The 22826-nt window shown below is 37.9% G+C and overlaps 1 long non-coding RNA gene across 1 annotated transcript in view; it reads left to right on the top strand.

Annotated features, from left to right (window-relative positions):
• The first annotated feature begins 3857 nt into the window (after positions 1 to 3857).
• Positions 3858 to 22826, top strand: part of LOC110131090 (uncharacterized) — a 211471-nt gene continuing 192502 nt past the window's right edge. Inside the window, exon 1 of the long non-coding RNA XR_011490632.1 lies at positions 3858 to 3942. This is a non-coding gene — a long non-coding RNA (uncharacterized lncRNA). The remainder of the gene's footprint in view (positions 3943 to 22826) is intronic.

Genomic DNA, 22826 nt, shown 5'->3' with positions numbered 1-22826 from the left:
AGATGAGATAAAATGGAAATATGATCTTTAAAAACACGTGTGTGTGTGTGTGTGCCCGCGTGCACACTCAGTCACTCAGTGGTGTCTGACTCTTTAGGACCCCTATGGACTATAGTCTGCCAGGCTCCTCTGTCCATGGGATTTTTCAGGTGAGAATACTGGAGTGGGTTGCCTTTTCTTCCTCCAGGAGGAATCTTGGATCTTCCCCACCCAGGGATGGAACTCGTGTCTTCTGCAGTTGACAGGTGGATTCTTTACCACTGACCCATCAGGGAAGCCTTAAAGAGCACATGTAATTAAGGTCAAAACAGTATTAGTACAGATTCCTGCTCAGAATTCAGGAGTGGGATTGGTTGAAAGTTCAGGATGCTAATGTGTCTGTTTTGACCTTGATGACTTTCACCCAAGAGGCTAAGGAGTCTGGCATCAGAGTTGCAAATAAGCATGAAGGTTTTAGGACAAATAAAAATTTGAGGAAGAAGGAAAAATCGAAGTGAGAAAGAGAGAGGAATTGCCAGTATGAGCTGATGGAAAGTGAATTTATCTCTTTTGAAAAGAACATAAGTCAGAAGGGAGCCGGGGTGAACTAATAAATGTGGATGCTCCTAAATATATATGATCTGAGAAGGACAGTTATGACCTAAGGCTGAGCAGCAAGTGACCTTTAACTCAAGGCAGAAAAGGACCCAACAATTCCAGGGGAATGGCAAGCCCCGTAGTAGGGAGTGAACATAGAAGAAGCCAGTGGAGAATGTGAGCCCCAAGGATCAGGGCTTAGGAGAGTTGCCTGTGACAAGAAAATGGTGGGAACACAAGGAGGGCTTGGAAGAGACTAATGCTGTCAGTCTCTGCCAAGCCGAGTCACACGGAACTCTACACTTGTGACTTCACTCATCTGGATATAGTTTGTATGCTAACAGTCCTTTTTATTGTAGTAAAAATAGTTGCGCACTTGAAAGGGCTATGCGTGCTGGATCCTAGTGGGAGTGCTGGTTGTGGTGAATGGCCAGAGTGAAAGGGAAAAGGCATGGTTTTTTCTAGGAGAAAACTACCCCCCATAAATAGATGTTGTTTGGTGGCTGACTGGAATTTCTACAAGACAAGGAGTATCTGAGAACCATCTATTGGGGAGACTGCCTGCAGGCTGGATTGGCAGTTCAAGAGCCCAGGGGACAGAATTATGGGAAGATAAGAGGGTATGTCAGGGCTTCCCAGGTGGTGCTAGTGGTAAAGAGCCCACCTGTCAATGCAGGAGATGCAAGAGACGTGGGTTTGATCCCTGTGTTGGGGAGATCCCCTGGAGAAGGGCATTGCAACAACCCACTCCAGTATTCTTGCTTAGAGAATCCCATGGACGGAGGAGCCTGGCGGACTATAGTCCATGGGGTCACAAAGAGTCAGACACGACTGAAGCTACTTAGCACACATGCATGCAAGAAGGCAGGTCAGTGAAACCTAGGGGAAGATGCTTGAGAGGTGGGGGATCATCCCTAATGGAAGGTTGATTATAAACAGAAATCAAGAAAAGGAGCATGAGGGAAACAGAATTTGGAGGGAGGGAAACTGAATGTAGGGCTTCGTGTTCAGAAGCACATGAAAGGCTAATCAAAGCCTCCTTGAAAAGATAACTCAGGAAGATGCTGGTTGAGACAGTGGAGGTGAGCTGCTCTGACACTGGTTTGACTTTAAGTGAAGTGGTAGCCCTGGGGCCAAACGGCTAAAGACCCCTGGCTCACTACCTGTCACATCTCTGAGTGAAATATCAGTTTGGACTTAGGGAAGGCGGGAAATGGGACTAAGTTAGAAGTCTACAGAGAAGAGCCGTTGGGGGCATAAAATAAAATAGTACATGAGAGCCCCTTGTGGAACTTCTGAATACTCAAGACTGTTGCCAACTAGGGATGATCTTTCAACTCAGATTTCCTCATAAAATAGAAAGGTTATGTGCATGTTAGTTATCTGCCTCTATTGGACTGTGGCTAGGGTGGAGGAGGAGATAATACATAGGAATACCAGAAAGTGGTAAAAGGCCATAACCCTAGGGATGTAATCCCTGGAAGAGAGATTTTTTCCCTTACTGACCGTGAGATGACCATGCTGATTAAGTCAGATTAAGTGCAGAGGAAGAACAGAGAAGCCTTTTCTGTGGAGTTGAGGGCTTCCCAGTTGGCACTAGTGGTAAAGAATTCACCTGCCAATGCAGGAGATGCAAGAGAAGTGGGTGTGATCCGTGGGTCAGGAAGATCCCCTGAAGGAGGAAATGGTAACCCACTCCAGTAGTCTTGCCTGAAAAATTCCATGGACAGTGGAGCCTGGTGAACTGTAGTCCATGGTGCCGCAAAAAGCTGGACTGCGACTTAGTGTGTGCATACGTGCACACAAACACATACACACACACAGGTCTTGACAACAAGAATGTTTTAAATGAATTGGTTAAAGAGCGTAAGAAATTGTGTAATCAGTAAAGAAAGAGAATGTGTGCATCTGGTTAGTTTAATCTAAGGGTATAACATAAAAATATTTTTTAAAATTAGGTCAGAATTTCCAGAAGTAATATTTGAATACCATGGGGGTTTCCAGTAAAAGGAAGAATTTGCGTTGAAAACACCAACTTCACAAAGTGTAGAAAAATTGTTTAGGACTCTTCATTGTTACAGGTAGGTACACTCTGTTAAAGATGGTATATCCTGAGCAAGAAGAGTTTATGGAGGTTTGAATCAAGAAGACACTATATCTTGTTCATAAGATGTGCTCAATATGCATTTATTGAGTAGACAAAATGGTATATGTTGAGTAATTAAACAAATTGGTGAATGAAGATCCAGTTGCATGTTCCATTTGGGAAATTCTCCAAGATGGGTTAACTGCTCTTCCATTGTCATGTAATCCCCTATCTTATCCTACTGTATACTGTATCTTATCCTACTGTATCCTACTGTAAGCTGTAAGTTACTTGAGAGTAGGAGTTAATTCTTATTCTTCGGACTAACTCTGGCTCTGACCACAGTACCCTGTACATAGTAGATATTCAAGAATTAGCTGTATTATAAACAAATGACTTTATTTACTGGAGCACTTGCTTAAGCCAAACATAAAATGTGTTATCTATGAGAGAGCAAAAGAGGTACTTTAAAAAATGCTTCAATAATATTAGAAAGTCTATTAAAGAGATATAAATGACAGAAGAACAATTTGGACAGTGTTGTTACCATAATTTGAACATGTGCTTAGGCTAGAAAATGGCTTATAACAATGCAGAGTGAACAACTCCTTTCTTGGAAATGAAGGACTAAAGAATTGAGGGTGGAGATGAGATTTTACTGAAAACCTGGAGAATGTCCTCCCCGCCATGCCCAAATCATTTAGACTGTAGATTAAATTTAGATTATTTCTTGAAAAAAAATTTCAGAGGAAATACAGCATCTATCTCCCCCTACTGGTGTTATATTAAGAGTGATGGCTACATTTTTTTTTTTCTTTTAACGTAGAAACATTTTAATTAAGATGAAAATTTTCATTTGTTGTTTGGAAAAAAAATGTTATATTTGATATAGAATTTAAGCATCCTACATTGGTTTGTGTTGCAGTGAGCTTTACCAAGATTTGGGGTACAAATTGGAGTATAGATGGTCTCAACACAGATGGGGATTGGTTAAATATTTCTGCTAGTTCATATGTAATTAACAAACTTTATATGACAGTGGATTATCATTGGCTGACACAATGAAAAATTTAAGATTTGAATTATTGAAAATTTCAAACATACAAGGGTAGAGAGAAAAGCATAATGAGCTTCTATGTACCCATTGTTCAGCTCCAGCAAAGTCACGGCTAATCTTGTTTTAGTTAGCACGTCCCCCAGGTCCCACATCCAGCTCATCTGAAGCCAGGTCCAAGCACTCTGTCACTTCATCTATAAGTGCTTCAGGGTGTATCTAAAAGGTAAGGTTGCTTAAAATATCCCTGTTTTTAAGCCTGGCCAAAATTAGCAAATAGTTCCTTAATATCAGGAAGTATCCAGTCAGTGTTCAAATTTCCACAATTGTTTTAAAATTTGTCATGATTTATTTTACAGCCTGTTTGAATCAGGCTTTTAATATGAGCTATGAATTGTAATTTTGTTTGGTATGTTCCTTACATTTCATGGAATTTATGAGATTTAAGTTGCGTCCTCTGTCAGTTTTTTGAGTGTTATTTTTGTTGAGAAAAGTGCTTCGTTTGTTCTGAGCAGTGTTTCACAATCTGGAATTTGCCGACTGGATCCCCATAATGTTGTGTAACATAGTCCTCTGTCTCTTGTATTTCCTGTAAATACAGGAAATTGGTAGTTAGATCCAGAGGTTTCATTTTATTCTTTTTTTTTTTTTTTGGCAAGGTGCTGTTCTGTACTTCTGTCCCTCAGTGTTTGGTAGCAGTTGAAGTTCATTGTCTAGAGCAGACTTTATACAATAGCATTTGCCAACAGAAATTCCTGTGGTGACAGAAGTGTTTTGTATCAGTATGTATATATTCTGTATCTGCATTAAATGTTCCATAGCTGTCCTATATCTTAATATGCTAACCATCAGCCACATGTAGCTCTTAAATATGAATAATGTGATTGAGAAACTGAATTTTTAATTTTTAAAAATTTAATTACTGAAATTTAAATGTGAGTAGCCACATGTCTAGTGACTACTAGACCCATTCGTTGTTATGTAGTCATAATTTGCATTTTGGTTTATTGTATTCTTGTTGAGGCTCAAATTGGTCCATCTTTGGCCAGAGAGGGTTTATTCAAACTGTCTCCTGAGAACTCTTGCTCTGATCCTACAAGTCTCTGATAGTTCTCTTGTTTTCTGGTGTGTGATAAGGTATTTCGTAATCATTGTGTAAATGTCCTGCCTCATATCTGAAATTTGCCATTTCCCAAGATGCTCTGGTTCCATTTACTGGTCAGTGGTATTTTGGAATCATATAATCTGGGTACTAGGGTGATCACTGCTATTTGGTCTGTCATTATTTCTAGCCTTTATAAAAACAATAGTTAGAAATCGAGCTTAAAAAAAAACCTACATTGTGAATTCATTGTGATGCATGCAATTTAAAATCAGTACTATGATACTGCCTCTGATTTTTTGTTTTTAAGAAATGTTGAAAATCTAGTTTCTTCTCAATGATACCAGCATAACTACCAGATTCCTTTACTCCACAATACACACATAATAATTTGAGGATAACAATACCTACTTACCAGCAATGAAGTTATTATAGTGAAAAGGTATATTTATCTTTGGGTTCATTTTTTCATGTTTATTTATCCCTAGAGTCTCCCTCATTGATGATATATTATTGTGTTTCAGGGTTATTTGAAATATTGATAGTTTCTTGTGTGGTTTTGCCAGAAAAAATAGATGCAGATTTCTAGTTATTTATTTCCCTTTATTTTTTAGGGATTTTTTTAAACTATAGTTTCATTTTATAATTATGTTAAGTATTTATGTGGTCCTAGAGAGTCATAGCCACAAAACACAGTAAATCAAAAAAATCTAGCTTCTTACTCCATCTTCTGAACCCTATTCCCTTTCTTCTTCTCATCAGTTTTTCTTTTTTAAAAATTGTAATTTAAACATTCACTTATTATTTCAGAGACATGAATATATTTATATCTACCCTTTCTCAGATGAACAATAATATACTGTATGTACTTTTCTCCTTTTTAAAAAATTTTACTTAATAATGTATTCCGGAAATCACTGACTAATAATATGCAGAGATAAACCTCATTGCTTTCTGTAGCTGCATAGTATTCCTTTGAATCGATGGTCCATATCTATTCAGTAAGTCCTCTGCTGATGGACATTTAGTTTGTGGAACGCTTTCTAAGAACATTTAAAATATTGGGGGAGAATGGATACATGTATATCGATGGCTGAGTCCCTTTACTGTTCGCTTGAAACTATCACAATATTGTTAATCAGCTACACCCCAATGCAAAATGGTTTTGGTGTTAAAAAAAATTAAAAAAAAGAAAGAACATTTAAAATAATTACAGCAAGAGCATAAACACATGCATTATCTTTCTCTGTAATTTTTCAGTATTCACTAGGCTCTATAGATATTCATAAAGGGTAACATGAAATTATTCAACCATTCATCAGTAAAAAACTTGAAATTATATTTGTGAACTAAGATAAATATCAGGGTGAAATTAAGTTAAATTTACAGAAAGTTGCAGGTATCGCCAAATAAAATATTTTAGTTTTAATTTCTTATCTCTTTAGGGGACTGATGACTATTTTTCTATCTTCAGACTTCTTAGGATAGACCTTAGTAAGGTTGAAAAAGTAGGGAGGATTGAACTTGAGAGCTATGCATGATACAAGAATCATCTTTTAGGAGGTGAAATGGTAATTATTTTCAAAGAAAATTTTGTTTTACCTTCCACTCTTTACCTATAAGGGAATTTGTGTTATAGTAATGAAATACCAGATAACTATTATTCCATTATTTGGATTTGTGGTTGAACAAGAGGTTGGAAGATAGCTATTGACAATAATTCAGCCACTTTGTTATTCAACTACCTCTTTCATCATGTACTTTCAGATAATTCAGAAGGTAAAAAGCAAATGGCAACTTAATAAGCATCAATAAATCCATAAATAAAAAGATACAGTGTCTTATTTAGGACATGTTCACTTTTTCTCTTTTGCTGGGACAAGATGTGGGGTTTCAATTCTATCTACTCTAACACTGTTCCCCTTAACTCTCCCTCAAATCTATTTAGAGATGAAGGTTTCTGTAGGTTCTTATACATGCTTGTTTGTTCACCAGAAGCTATTATAATTTTGATCATAATGCTTTACTGCTTGCAATTCCAACAGGAGTTGATTTTGTTTATGCAATAAGTAACTACTAATTCAAGCTGCTTTCTTTAACTTGAACTGTACATCAGGGCAGTTGTACCTACGGTGAAAAAAGTGAAAGTGGAAATGCTGGTTGCTTCATCATGTCTGACTCTTTGTGACCCCAAGGACTGTAGCCCACCAGGCTCCTTTGTCCATGAGATTCTCCAGGCAAGAATACTGGAGTGGGTAGCCATTCCCTTCTCCAGGAGAGCTTCCTGACCCAGGGGTTGAACCTGTGTCTCCTGCATTGCAGGCAGATTCTTTGCCATGTGAGCCAACAGGGAAACTCTATACCTGTGGTAGATGAATTAAAAGCAGGAGATGCCAGTGGGCAGGCTGCCCACTCAGTATTCTTGGGCTTCCCTTGTGGCTCAGCTGGTAAAGAATCTGCCTGCAATGAGGGAGACCTGGGCTCAGTCCCTGGGTTGGGAAGATCCCCTGGAGAAGGGAAAGGCTTCTCTGGTATTCTGGCCTAGAGAATTCCATGGACTGTATAGACCATGGGGTTGCAAAGAGTCGGACACGACTGAGTGACTTTCACATTCACATCACATCACATATATACATATATGCAGTGTTCTCAAGTGCTCTATTTCTCACGTCTCACAAACCCCCATGTTCCCCATCCTTCCAGTGCCAACAGGACCCTTCCCTCGTTAGGCCTTAGAGTTCACGCCTCACTGGCTTTCAAGGGGCCCAGTTTCCCAGGGATGGCCTGTGAGACAGGCCTATGAGGGCAGGAAAGCCAGCTCTGGACAGAAGCAAAACCAGGGAAATCAGGTATTTCTAAGGAAGTCAAGGTAGGGTTTGCCTTTTATGAAAGGCCAGAAATTCAACTTATGATATGCTTGAAACAATTTGTGCCTTTCTTAGCATTCTATTCTCAGCATACTGTAAGAAAAAAATTATAAAACAACAAGAACCCTAACTCAATAAAGTTGAGAGACCAGAACAAGGGACTCTCACACCCTGTGATAATAGCAGAGCCCAGCAAGAAGAAGCTAGACTCCTCTTCTTTCTTGGCGAGGACTCAGCCAATGAAAAGCCATGGACTCGATTTTACTATAACCCTCCCAACTTCCTTTTCTTCCCCATGAAAGCATTCTCCTGTCCTTGCCATGTGGGGACTTGCACGTGGCTTGCTATGGTTGCAGACCCTGAATTTCAATTCTCTGCTGATCCCAAATAAACCCATCTTGCTGAAGCTATATTAACAGTCTCTTTATTTATAAGAAGTAGGTGGAAACCGAGGTGTCTCAGTCTGCATTTTCTGACACTCAAAGATTTGGCTATGAAATGGAATGGCCAGACTAAACATGGCCCAGTCATACCACAAGGGCAAGAAAACCAAACCCTAGCTTCTGGATTTGTCAGTATTTTATTAATAATTTTTTTTTTTTCACATATTACCATCCTGCCTGTAGAGATAATTTTCCTGCTTTGAGCTTTTTTAGTATTAGGCTGCTTATGAAATTTGTTGTTTAAAATAAAGTGTACATCTATAACCTATTAAAACTACTTGCTGGCCAGTGATTTCAATAATTTATCATGTATGCATTGGATATTTTTCCTGTTATTTTATTTTTAGGCATTGTTAGAGTCTTGAAGGGCTAGATTTAAGCTAAAGTGAGTGAGGTATTCATCTCAGGCACAGAATTTAAGGGAGTTGCAAAAACTTTAGTAATAAAGATAAATGCTATGTTAAAAAAATCAGAATTAGTCCAAAAAAACCCTTGATAAAGACTGCATGGGAATTTTAAATAAAGGCAGAATTTGATCTTGCATTTGAACAATTTTGCCTCACTCACCTCATCCTAATCCTGGCCCCAATTCCAATAAAACTTTATTTAAAAAGTAGGCAGGTATTCTCTGGGGCACAGTTTGTTCATTAAAAAAAAAATCACATTAAACTGTTTTATCTTGATTATTGCATTTTTGGGGCACTCACTTACATTTTACCTCCTAGTCCCTGTTTTTGAGCTAGACTTGGAGTTGATTAAATCTCAGTCTATTACTTTTACAAGTAAAGCTAATGTGAAGGCCACAGAGGTGACATGACAAGACTAAAGTCAGACAAGGATAACAGGGTTGAGCTCTATCATGGTTTTGTATAATCTCTCTCTCCAGTTAAATCTCTTGAGTATAAGATTCTTGACTCCTATTTCTTGTTTATTATATAGTTCTATGTGGCAAATAGTCTCTCTCACCACTATACTTGCTGTTGTCTTGCTATATGATTTCTATCAGTTATCTGTGTGACTTTAAAAAAGATACTTACTTTTTATTGTCTTAATCTGTGTCTTCACAACACTCAATTCTGGGTCAATTCAGTGAAAAAGAAAATGAAGAAAAGATAAATGAAGAGAAAACAAAACTTTCTCCTGAAGCCAGAAAAACATTTGCATGCCACTACATGGATGAAATTGTTGCTGTTGTTGTTGAGTCGCTCAGTCATATCTGACTCTTTTTGACCCCATGGACTGCAGCACACCACGCTTCACTGTCCTTCACTATCTACAGAGTTGCTCAAACTCTTGTCCACTGAGTCAATGATGCCATCCAATCATCTCATCCTCTGTCACCCCCTTCTCTTGTCCTCAGTCTTTCCCAGCATCAGGGTCTTTTCCAATGAGTCAGTTTTTCACATCAGGTGGCCAAAGGATTTTAGCTTCAGCTTCATCATCAGTCCTTCAAATGAATATTCAAGGTTGATTTCCTTTAGGATTGGTTGGTTTGACTCCCTTGCTGTCCAAGGGACTCTCAAGAATCTTTAACACCACAGTTCGAAATAGTTTTTAAGTGTTTGAATTTTCCTATTAACTGGTTTGTGGTGGTGTGCAGATACAGGCAAAATTTGATAATGTTCAAGAAAAAGTAATATCAAGTAGGTGTTGATAGAATTAATCAATAATTGCATGGTCTCTGCAAAGGATATCTTGCTTTGGAACTGGTCATTATTAGACCAGGTGGTTAGTGCTTCACCATTTTCTCCAAAGGTGGGAAAGAGGTAAGAATTTTTAGTCTAGTAGCAATCACATAAAACAGCAGGGGTGTCATGGTGCTGGTGGGCAGGGAACAGAGGAGCTGGAGGGAAGGAGAGCACAGTCATCTAATTTGACTTTTTTGGTTAAAACTAGGAGAGATTTTGGAGAAGGCAATGGCAACCCACTCCAGCACTCTTCGCTGGAAAATCCCATTGACGGAGGAGCCTGGTAGGCTGCAGTCCATGGGGTTGCTAAGAGTCGGACACGACTGAGCGACTTGACTTTCACTTTTCACTTTCATGCATTGGGGAAGGAAATGGCAGCCCACTCCAGTGTTCTTGCCTGGAGAATCCTGGGGCGGGAGAGCCTGGTGGGCTGCCGTCTACGGGGTTGTACAGAGTTGGACACGACTGACGGGACTTAGCAGCAGCAGCAGCAGCAGGAGAGATTTGTGGGTTTCACATCAATCAACTTTCATTATTCTGGTTCCCATCATCTTTGATTCACATGATTTCAGTTTCTTTGCAAATGTCTTTGGTTCGAGCTTTATGATCATGAAATAGAGCAATTGAAAAATGTTGATAAAAAGTTTTGGAAGCATTCACTGAATTTTGCAGAAATTTACCAGCAGCTATTTTTAGTGTGAAAAATGGTACTTCTCCATAATAAATGTGGGTTAGGAAGTTTATGTCATTATTATGTAGCCACTTAGAGAAATAAGACCACAATATTTGCAGAAAATAGAACTTATTGGAAAACTAGATGAAGTGAAGTAAGTATATATATTCTTTAAGGTATGGAGGCATATTTTATTGTGTGGAAAATAGAATTTGTCTAAACTATTGGAGAGGTAGCTATTTTGCATGCCAATCATTGACATTTGATATTAGATTTTAAAAATAGTGACTTTAAAAGGTTTAGAATATTTTTGAAGCCTGGGCATAATTTTCATAGTTATATGAAATAGAATAAAATAGGAAAGGTATTGGGAGATGGCATTGACTTTTAAAAAATAAATAAAAAGTGTATTTTCTTGTGGAATCATATTTATATGGATAGCATAAAATTAATCTTCTGACTTAAGCTGTCTGCCAATCCATTATAGATAATAAATTCATAATTGAGTTCATTTCATGCATTGTATATACTAACTCATTCAAAGAAAATGAGCTATCATCATCATCCAGAAGTATTTATGGGGTGACTATAATTTCACAGCCCTGGCTTTTACAGTGTTAGTAGACAGACTTTCTACTTCTAGGAATCTTAAACTGAAAAAAAAAAAAAAAGAAAATCAGAAGAAGAATAAGTAGACAAAAAGAATCATGCAAGACCATACAGGACACAATAGAAACTAGACAATCAGTTTTTCACAGTTCATTAATAAATGCCTATTGAAGGGAAAAAAAGCAAGGAAATGTATCTAGTGCCCACTATTGCCAGACACTGTCATAAATACTTTAATTATATTCTCTCAGTTAGGGTCAAATGGAAGGCATGAGGCAGAGGCATCTGACAGAAACATGTCCATACAAAAGAGGACACTGGCTTTCATTCGGGGGAATGGTGCAAGAAATAGAGAGTAGGTCAACTGGACAGAAGTGGAAGATTTTTAAAAGGCAGTTTCGGAAAGTTGGCTAAATTGAGTACCCTTTATGGTAGAGGACCCTTTAGAATAAGCTAAGGCATGCTTGGTTTTTCATGTAGGTAATGGAAACCTGAAATGTTTTTGAGCAGAGTGACCGAACCAAGAGCTGTGAGCAAAGAGCACATGGAACATGAAAAACAGTGGGGTTTCTTGATCAAACAGTGAGAGGTAGAGCTGGCTCAGCTGTGAAGGTGACCTTCTTTTAAGGCTGTATGTTACCAGGTTTTCCAGGGTCGATCCGAATAGTAGTGATTTTATTGACTTAATTATCAATGGTTCAGAACCATATTTTCTCAGTTTGCTGCCCGTCTAAACGTATCTGAGAAAATTGGTATAAACAATCTTATTTACAAAGCAGAAATAGAGACATGGATGCAGAGAATCTTGATAAAAGTGAAAGAGGAGAGCGAAAAAGCTGACTTAAAACTCAACATTAAAAAACTAAGATCATGTCATCTGGTCCTGTCACTTCATGGCAAATAGATGGAGAAACAATGGAAACAGCGACAGACTTTATTTTCTTGGGCTCCAAAATCACTGCAGACGGTGACTGCAGCCGTGAAATTAAAATACGCTTGTTCCTTGGAAGAAAAGCTATGACCAACCTAGACGGCATATTAAAAATCAGAGACATTACTTTACCAATAAAGGTCTGTATAATCAAAGCTATGGTTTTTCCATTAGTCATGTATGGATGTGAGAATTGGAGCATAAAGAAATGGATGCTTTTGAACTGTGATGGTGGAGAAGACTCTTGAGGGTCCCGTGGACTGCAAGAGGATTAAACCAATCAATCCTAAAGGCAATCAGTCCTCAATATTCATTGGAAGGACTGATGATGAAGCTGAAGCTCCAATACTTTGGCCACCTGATGTGAAGAGCCCACTTACTGGAAAAGACCCTGATGCTGGGAAAGATTGAAGGCAAGAGGAGAAGTGGGGCACAGAGGATGAGATGGTTGAGTGGCATCACTGACTTGATGGACCTGAGTTTGAGCAAGCTCCTAGAGATAGTGATGCACAGGGAAGCCTGGCATGCTGCAGTCCATGGGGTTGCAAAGAGTCGTACGTGACTCAACTGAACTGAACTGAAAGCAGAGAAGAAACGTGATACCAAGGGGGAAGGGGAAGAAGCGGATGAACTGGGAGGTTGGGATTGACATATATACACTACAATGTATAAAATAGATAACTAATGAGAACCTACTGAATATCACAGGGAACTGTGGTGAGCTTAATGGGAAGGTAATCCAAAAAAGAGGGGATGTATGTATACATATACCTGATGCACTTTGCTGTACAATAGAAACTACTCCAACATTGTAAAACAACTCTACTACAATAAAAGTTCAAAAAATAAAAGCATCTGATTGTGTGAAATCAATATTGAGTAAACAAGATGTTAAATTTTTAGAATATGTTGATGTTTAGTGAGAGTTTGTGATGACGTTTGAGGAAAAGTAAAGAAGAGTGTTCCTCATGTCTTCTTCCTATTAAAAATAATTTCTTGAAGAGAGTAGGATTTTAGGTCATTGAAGTGTGGCAGGGTGAACACGTGCAACAACTTTGCAAGAGTCAAGCTATTTGTTGGCTCCCTCCGTTTCCAGTCCACCTGAGCCCTTTATAAGCCCTTGCAATCACACCACACCTCCACCCTCTTGAAGATCTCCAACACACTCTTTTTTCTCTTTCTTTATTCTTCTTAACCGCCCCCCGCCCCCCCCAGAAGCATTTCTTACTCTTGTTCACCTCCTCCATCTCTCCAGCCACATTTTTCTGTCTCTCTGTATCAACTTCATCATCTCACCTCCTAACAGGGGTCTCAGTCATCAGCCCTCAGCCATTCCCCTGTCATTAACATTTTTGAGGGATAAATAGTTCTAGAACTTTGAGAATCCTTAAATTTGCAAAGATTTCTAAACTACACTACTTTCTCCATGAAGTATAACTGTGGGACTGACCTGGCCTTTGCTGAAACAGGTTGATGACTGCCTCTTATTTCCATTTGGAGTACAGGTCTTGGCTTCAGTGTCACCCATTCAGGTAGGTTTGCTCTGAGCTGCAGGACAATGGCAGGCTCCTTTGTGAAATGGTCCTGAGGCACCTAGCACTCTTGTTTTTGAAAAGGCATCTTTTCGGTAAATTGATTATTTGTAATTCATTGAATTACAATTGAATTATGTCTTAAGTATTGACAGCTGTACCCATAAGACTTATTAGTCCAGTCATGTATTAGGAACTTGAAGAATACTTTTTGTTGGTTAATTGATTGAATGATTATAGGCCTACTCATTTCAAGTTCAACAATATGTACTTTACCTCATATTTCATCTAGGGAGCATAATGTTTTTTTGACTGTACCATGCGCATGCGGGATTTTAGTTCCCTGACCAGGGATCAAGCCTGCATCCCCTGTAGTGGACGTGCAGAGCCTTAACCACTGGACCAGCAGGGAAGCCCCAGGAACATCATTTTTAAAGATATACTTGCTTTTGGTTTGTTTTCTTGTTCACACCTCTAGTTGACTTTCTCTTCTTAAAAAAAAAAAACAAAACACAACATTATGCACCTTACTTTTGGTGGAGAAGAAATGTAGAACAATAAAGTTCTGCTGAGGTATGTATGCTAGGCTTGAGGTGAGGCTCACAGACCAGTTAATCTTCCAATCTTGGCAAAATTTGAAATCACCATGTATCTTGGGCCTTCAGATTTATTCACAGATGCTCAAAACTACAATTTTAAGTATAGTCTTTTTCACAATAAATATATCCTAGTCACATTTTCTCCTTTGGGGAAGTCAGTGGCTACAGACTTCATTTGGTGCGTCTCTTAACTTCTACCTCTAATTCAGTCCTTTCATGTGAGTTCTGTCCTATATCTAATTGCAACCGGAAATCTACTCTGACTTGCCATATTTAGCACCTAAGGGTCATATTATAATATAAACATGGTAAAGGGAGATGAGAGAACTGGGCCTTCCAGCTGGTGCTGCCGTTAACCCTTGAAGGGAACTTGAGCAGGCTTTCCGGAGAAACCCAGAAGACTCCCCAAACATAGTTCTAACTAACCTGCTGAAAGAATTCTGAACTCTGCTTAGTATTTTGGCCTGCTTTGTGGTTCTATCCCTACCAGTCCAACATGGTAATAAAACAAAATGTGGATGAAACTTTGGTTCCTGCTGAACCAAGCAAAACTGAGATAATTCTCATATTTACAAAAGTTGGTGCTGCTGCCAGAAACATTCATAACATGTTTCTCTTCAACTCAGACCTCTTGAGAGACTAGCCTAGTTCAAGCCATATTAATTGAACATGAATAAAGGAAAAACGAATCCCAACAGCTCTCTTTTCTAAGCCCACAAAAGAAACAGTGACTGGATTTCTCTAGAGAAGGATAAGGAACCTCCCAGATGTGCCCAGAAATTGGGTGGAGTTTAGCGACAGCTAGGAGCTTAAGCGGTCATTTGAGGAATTTTCATTCAAAATGTGGCTTGAGCTTACTAAGGCATCCCTTATAGGAACAGAACTCTGAAGAGAGCTTCAAACACAAAGGCAAAGATAGTACCACACTGGGCAGCAGAATAACTGTTTTCTTGGTTAAGTACACAGAACAGAGAGATTTATGCTGTAGGCAAGTTTCTTCTTTTCATGCTTGGGGGGAAAATCAATATTCCATATTCATGGTCTCTGACATAACGCTTTGCTAGGGTGGTCAAAAGGGATTTATATGATTTGTTGCAAAATATCCTGATGTTATTTTTATAAGGATCAACCAGAGTGGGGATGGGATTCTTAAGTGCCACCTGGTTTTCACACTTTTGGCAAAGTAAAATTTAATTGAGTTTTCAAAGACAGGAAAATATTCTGTTGCTGGGAAATATAGCATAAAGGATTTCTGCAAGCTTCCTCTGGGTTTTTCTTGCAAGCTTTAAATGAGAATTTTCTGCCAATTTTCTGGCAGAAGCAGAGGAGACATAGCAGTTTTGCTGGTGGTTTTGATTATGGATTGTCTATATGGCATCAATAAAAATAACTAGACCTAGGTCTGATGGGCACTGAACCTGCTTAAGTGCTAATAAAATTATAAGAGACGGGAATAAATCTTAAATTTTGAATATTTTTTCTTATAATACATATGGAAAGATGATTTCTCAGTGTTTTAATGTGTTAAAAGTACAATAACTGGAGAAGAATATGTTCTCTTCAAAGTGCCAATAAAAATGCAAAATGTCATTTTCCAGTGCAATTCGGCCTGAAATCAACCTGTTTCATGGTAATTATGGGCTCTGGCACCAGAATATAGCAGAGCTTTAGAAAGATTGAATGAGTGATTGAGTCCAGCCTCTTAAATATGAAACATATGAAATTATTTGTGGAGAGTGAAAACCAGAGAGCGTTGTCTCCCTCCTTACTCTGAACTATGCATAAAGCTTCACTAATGCCCTGTGGTGGTCATATCACAATGAGGGAGTGGGTGAGAAACATAATTTTCAGGTCGGTAGAAGTAGTGTAGGAACAGCCTCTTATGCAGTAGAAGGGAAGTTTCATACAAAGGCATAAACTGTGAGAAAGAGATGATGATGCCCAAAGTGGGCGAAAAGTGCCTTTCCTTGGCAAGAGTCTGGCACATCACGATGAAAGGAAAACCATGTATGTTTCTCAGGAGCATTGTGGTGTCAGGAGTAGGGCCCCAGCAATGCATTATCCTATGCTTCATGGCAGTGTGGCAGGAGGGGGCTGCTCAGACCAAGAGAAAGTGGGAGCATTTCACATTGTCCTCCTTTTTTCCAGGGTGATAAGCTCCTTGTGATCCAGGTGTCCTGGCATAGGGGTTGCCTTTGATTGGTTTTATTCTATAAAGTAGAAGAAGAATTAAAGTACTTAAATCTTAAAGTGTTTGGGTGTCCTGTATAACAGGCCCAAATAGAATAGTGGACAAAATCTTCCTGAGTTTTATTTTTTCATCAAAGTTATGATGTTTAATGCTGGAGAAGGAAATGGCAACCCATTTCAGTATTCTTGCCTGGGAAATCCCATGGACAGAGAAGTCTGGTGGGCTACAGTCCATAGGGACGCAAAGAGTCTGACATGACTGAGCAACTCAGCACACACACATGATGCTTAAAGAGTTCATTTTTCTATGAATTTTGTTACACAAAACCATTGGCTTCTGGACTTCCCCCCAGTTTTTCTCTCCTCAGAGGTCATTGTTCATTGTTTTCAATAAAGTAAACTGATTCTTTGTATTTTTCCCACATCTTCAAATGATACGTTTCTAATGCTGCTTCTTAATATTGAAGGTTTTGATCTTGTTTATTACTTACGTCTAAGAGTAAGAAGACTTTAGCACTCTCTTGCAAACCCCCAGCACACACACAGACACACACAGACACACAGACACACAGGCACACTTGGGTCCTGTATTTTTTTTTTTTTTTCAATATAGTTATAGAAAATATTGCTTTGGTCAATGTCAGGAGTTTATGTTCTTAGGAATATGTAACTGCTATTTCTAACTGAGCCATGCAGTATTTTTTTTTTATTACATTCTGTTTCACAACTTTCTGTTTTCTTTGGAGTTAACAATTGTGTTGGTTTTTCTGACTACTTGATTGGTTTTCTGTGTTCTTATCAACTGCAAACTCGAGACATTTTTCTAATCCCTCTTTCTATATCATCTAACATGTGAATTATTCTGTGGAGTTCATCTTCTTGGCCAACATCTCTGGATCTATGGCACTGCACTTATTTGCACTTGCTTACCATCATACGGTGGGTTTCCTGGATGGCTCCATGGGTGAAGAATCCACGTACAATGCAGGAGACACAGGAGATGTGGGTTTGATCCCTGGGTTTCCAAGATTCCCTGGAGGAAGAAATGGCAACCCACTCCATTCTTGCCTGAAAAATCCCATGGACAGAGGAGCCTGGTGGGCTACAGTCTATAGGGTTGTAAAGAGGCACAACTCTGAGAGACTTAGCACAGAGCAAGTGCTATCCTAGTAGCAAACACCATGCTACTGTGAATTCTCTGCTTCTTTATGACATTAAACCTATTGTTTCCTGGAAACCTTATCTTCCTCTTTGTTGGTTTACTTTCTTGTTTGGGTTAAAACCCTTTTCAGTACCTATTCAAAAAGGATGCCCAAAAGGTACATGTTTTGAGGCCCTGTATGTTTGAAAACATTTTTATTCCATCATCATACTTGAGAGTTTAGTATAGACCTCTATGTGCTATGTACTAAGTTGCTTCAGTCGTGTCTGACTCTTTGCGACCCTACAAACTGTAGCCCACCAGACTCTTCTGTTCATGGGATTCTCTAGGCAAAAATACTGGAGTGGGTTGCCATTTCCATCTCCAGGGGATCTTCCTGACTCAAGAATTGAACACGGGTTTCCCCTTTTCATAAATTTGATGCCATTGTTCCATTTTCTTTTTGCTTCCAATGTTACAGTAGAGAATTCTGAAGCTATTATAACTCCAGAATTCTTTGTTTTTGACAAGTCTTGCCCTCTCTTCTGCCAAATCTTTGTCCTCAGTACGCTAAAATTTTATATCATATGTATTCATATGTGTCTGTTTCATATGTTTTGCCAGGCACCCAGAAGAGTATTTCAATCTGAAGAATCACGTCCTTTCTAGTTTGGTTAACTTCCTTTGTTCTCTACGTCTGAAACTCTATGAGTTGAATGGTGATTCTCTTGGACTGCTCCTGTGATTTTCTTATCTCTCTTTTTAATTTCTGTCTGTCTCTCTCTCCTCACCTGCCCCCTCTTCTTATTTAGTTTTAAAATTTTGGGGCCTTGCTGTGTGACATTCGGGTTCCCTGACTAGGGGTTGAATCCCTGACCCCTGCATCATTGGGAGTGTGGAACCTTAATCACTGGATTGCCAGGGAAGTCCCTCTTTTGCTTATTTTTTAAAATTTATTTTTCTAAGAGATTTTCTCAATTCTATATTCTAACATAGCTATTGGGATTTTCATTTAGACTATTAGATTTTAAAATATTCCCCAAGATCTTTTAGATTCTGTGGATGTACCTGTTTAAACTGATACCAGTTTTCTATTCTCATTCTTATCATTTTAAGCGTGAGTTCATCTCTGAACTGAAAAACTGACTTAATAAGAGACCAAACTTGGAATAATACCATAACCATTAAAGATAAACCAGTAGCTAAAAATCTTTCTACAAATGAATCTCAGGGACACACTTTTTTTCTCCTTTCAGTTTTACTGAGATATAATTGACAGGCAACATTGTTATAGTTTTAAGGTATATAGAATAATGATTGGATTTACATGCATCATGTAGCGATCATCACAGTAAGTTTAGTGAATGTCTATGTCATATAGATACAAAATTAAAGAAATAGAAAAAAAATTTCCTTATGATGAGAACTCATGTTTTATTCTGAACAACTTTCACAGATGACTCATAGCAGTGTTAATTATATATATCATGTTGTACATTACATCCCTAGTATTTTTGTATAAATGGAAGTTTGTGCCTTTTGACTGTTTTAATTCAATTCCCCTTTGCCTCTAGAAACCACAAATCTGATCTCTTTTTAAATGAGTTTGTTCATTTTTGAAGTATAATTGATCCACAACACTGAAATATCAGAAAGAAATTAGGGAAATAATCCCACTTAGAATCACATCAGAAAGAAGAAAATACCTAGAAATAAATCTTAGGAGATATACGACCTGTACTCAGAAAACTATAAGATACTGATGAAAGAAATTGTAGAGAACACAAATAGATGGAAAGTTACACTGTGCTCAAGGATTAGAAAATTTAATATTAAAATGACTATGTTACTTATAGTAATGTACAGATTCCATGCAATCCTTATCAAAATACACCAAGATAATTTTTCATAGAACTAGAACAAAGACTTATAAAATTTCTATGGAAACACAAAAGACTCCAAATAGTCAAAACAGCCTTGAAAAGAAGAACGAGGCTGGAGATATCACAATCCCTGATTTCAAACCATATTACAGAGCTACAATAATCAAAACAGAATGATACTGGCACTAAAATAGACACATAGATCAATGAAACAGAATAGACAGTTCAGAGATGAACTCACACTTAAAATGATAGGAATGAGAATAGAAAACTGCTATTATTTGAAAAGATTTAATTGTGTATTTAGAAAATTCCCAAGAATCCACATCTGAATTTAAGTTTATATGAAAGTATTTCAAGATTGCTGCATATAAAATCAATTTAAAGATACACTGCTTTTAAATAAATCAATGATAAACATTTGATAAATAAAATTTTTAAATGTCATTTATAATTATGTGAAAGTATCAAGTACCTAGAAATAAGCTGTACAGTCTTTGTGCAATATCTTCATGGAAATTTTATAAAATTATAAATTTTATAACAGAAAAACTCTCAATAAAATGAGACATTTATCATGCTCAAGATTGGAAGAATCAAGCTTCCAATAGGTTTCTTTTTTTTTTTGGAATTTGACAGGCTGATTTTAATATTTTTGTACAAGTGTCAAGGTCTAGAATAGCCAAGATATTTTTGATGAAGAATAATGTGCAGTGACTGCCCTGCTATATACCAAACTTACCATAGTAGTTAAATCAGTTTGGCCACATAAATAAGCAGATCAATGGAACAAAGAGAGCTCAGAAACACACATCTATGGATTCTTGATTTATGCTAACAGTGGATTGGCTCCTATTTTTTTTCATAACTGTGTTGCGATGGTTGGTTATAAAAATGAAAAAAAAAAAAAAAAGAAATATTACCTCATACCATCACAAAAATCCATTCCAGGTAGATTAAAGTTTTTAGGAGAAAAGGTGGGATAATTCTCACTCTTTTACTCTCTTTTTCTCATTTTCTTTCTGAATTCTGTGTACAGAATTCTGGGTTGGTGGTCTTTTCTTTCATAATTTTGAATCTGTTCTATTGTTTCTGTTAAGAATTCAGCTTTCATTCTAATTGTTATTTGCAGGTACTGTTTTTTATTTTTTCTTTACTTGCTTTAAATTTTTCTAGGCCTAGGATAATGTTAGCTTACTCCTAAAAGTGTTTATTCTTCTTCTAACCATTTGTGGCCAGTAGCACTCCAGGATCACCTCAATTCAATTTGTAAATTAAAATTGTCTAAAATTACTTTCTATGAGGCCCTGTTTACTTCTGATCCACCCTAATTCTCCAGATGTAGTCCTTCAACAGTGCAATCAACAAGAGGGAGGTTCACTGGAATCCATACCTATTTATCACTAAGAACATTTAAAAGAAGATTGTGTTCATTTATTTATTTGGCTGCATCACATCTTCATCGTGTCACGTGGGGTCTCTTGTTGGGGGCTCGGCTGTTCTCATTGTGGCACACAGCCTCAGTGTATGTGGTGCTCGGGCTTAGTTGCTCCATGGCATGTAGGACCTTAGTTCCCTGAACAGGGATCGAATTTGCATTCTCTGCATTTTGTAAGGCAGATTCTTAACCCCTGGACCACCAGGGATGTTCTGATCACTAAGCTTTTGGATCTCTCTTCTCAGCCATTCATACTGTCAAAAATAGTCCTGTCTCTACATTCTGATTGCTTGTTTTAAGTATATCATGCTATGGCTGTTGTTTATTGTTGTATACTTTACAGGTAAGTCTACAAAACATTTTTTCTCAATTATGTCATTCAAGCATATTAATTTGTGATATTTTCTTGTCTGTGTGATATCCCACCTTTTAGTATTTCATTAACTCTTCCCTGATAGTCAAACATTTGCAATTTTAGATTCTTTGTGTCTCACTAAAATAAACTATACTACTTCAAACTTTTAGTTTAAAAAATTCACATATCTCTTTACTATTTTCTTGGATAGACTCTTAGAAACAAAATCACTGAATATTTTAGGGATCATGAACACATTGTCAGTTTGCATTCCAGGCAGATTTTAGTAATTTGTGTCCCAGGTCAGCATTGCCTGGGAGTGCCAGCCCCACCACACATATAGCAGCATTTAAACATTTGAAAAGGTTTGACCAATCTAAATGGCCAATCTAAGAGGCCCAAAGGCCTCTCATTTCACTCTATTTGGCTTTTCTTTGATTATTAATGAGGTTGAACCCTTTTTCATAAGTTTATTGCTATTTGAATTTCCTTTTCTGTGGATTTTCTTTATGTCCTTTGCTCTTTTTGTTTGGTTTCATTTCTATTATGATGTTTGTGTTTTTCATCTTCTCATTTTCTAATGGGGAATATAGTTACCAGATGGTTTACTAATAGCACATCCTCCCTCCCTTACTGGATACTCACATTGCATTAAATGGCAGGATACCAGCTATGGGGAAAAAATGGACTATTTTCACTTCCACTGCATATGGTCCTAGGACATTTTTTGTGTGTGTTAGAGTATTTTCTAATTATGCTGTACTACCTAAGTCATAGGAAGGAGTTTGGATTTTAAGGAGACTTTGAATTTTTAAGGAGAGCTGTAGGAGGTGCCCATTAGTCATACTGAGTCTTTGCATCATTAAAAACCTTCAATTGTTATTCATGTTCTTTGAATGTCCTCTGAACTACTTAGCACATGACCCCAGCCCCCCTTTCCTGTCCCTCTGTATCAACCTCTCTCTTGCTCACTGTGACTCAATAGCACATACCTTCACTGAATTCTTAAAGCATACCTCTTTTCAAGCTCACAACCCTTGTACATACAATTCCTGCTGCCTGCATTTTTACTCACCTCTCTTTTTTACTTACTCTTTGCCCAGCTAGGGGCTTCCCTGGTGGCTCAGATGGTAAAGAATCTGCCTGTAATGCAGGAGACCCAGTTTTGATCCCTGGGTCAGGAAGATCCCCTGGAGAAGGGAATGGTTATCCACTACACTATTGCCTGGAACATTTTATGGGCAGAGGAGCCTGGCAGGCAGGCGATAGTCCATGGGATTGCCAAGGGTCTATTTTTATTATTATAATTATTTTTTGCCTAAGTAACTCCTCATATCAAGTTTCAAATTAAGCATCACTTCCTCTCCTGCCTCCTTTTCTCTTCCTCTTGTCTATGTTTTACTGATCACATATTCATTGATGATATTGTTTTTTGATGTACACCTCTCTCCGCTCAAACTGTTTGTTGGCTATATCAGAGAGGGGCTGCTTTGGTTTTGTTCTCCAGAATATCTGTTATTTTGAATGGCATCACATTTTAGGCATCAAATAAGTGGATAGTTGCACTTCTGACTGACTAGCTGATTGAGTTAAAAAGTTAACTAGCTGATCTGGTTAAAGTTCCCAGTTACAGTTCCCAGTATATCTCAAATCATTGTT

Source organism: Odocoileus virginianus, chromosome 12 (assembly GCF_023699985.2).
Source record: "Odocoileus virginianus isolate 20LAN1187 ecotype Illinois chromosome 12, Ovbor_1.2, whole genome shotgun sequence".
In the NCBI taxonomy this organism is placed as follows: domain Eukaryota; kingdom Metazoa; phylum Chordata; class Mammalia; order Artiodactyla; family Cervidae; genus Odocoileus; species Odocoileus virginianus.
The sequence above is the reverse complement of the archived record's forward strand: the minus strand, read 5'-3'. Positions and strand labels throughout refer to the sequence as shown.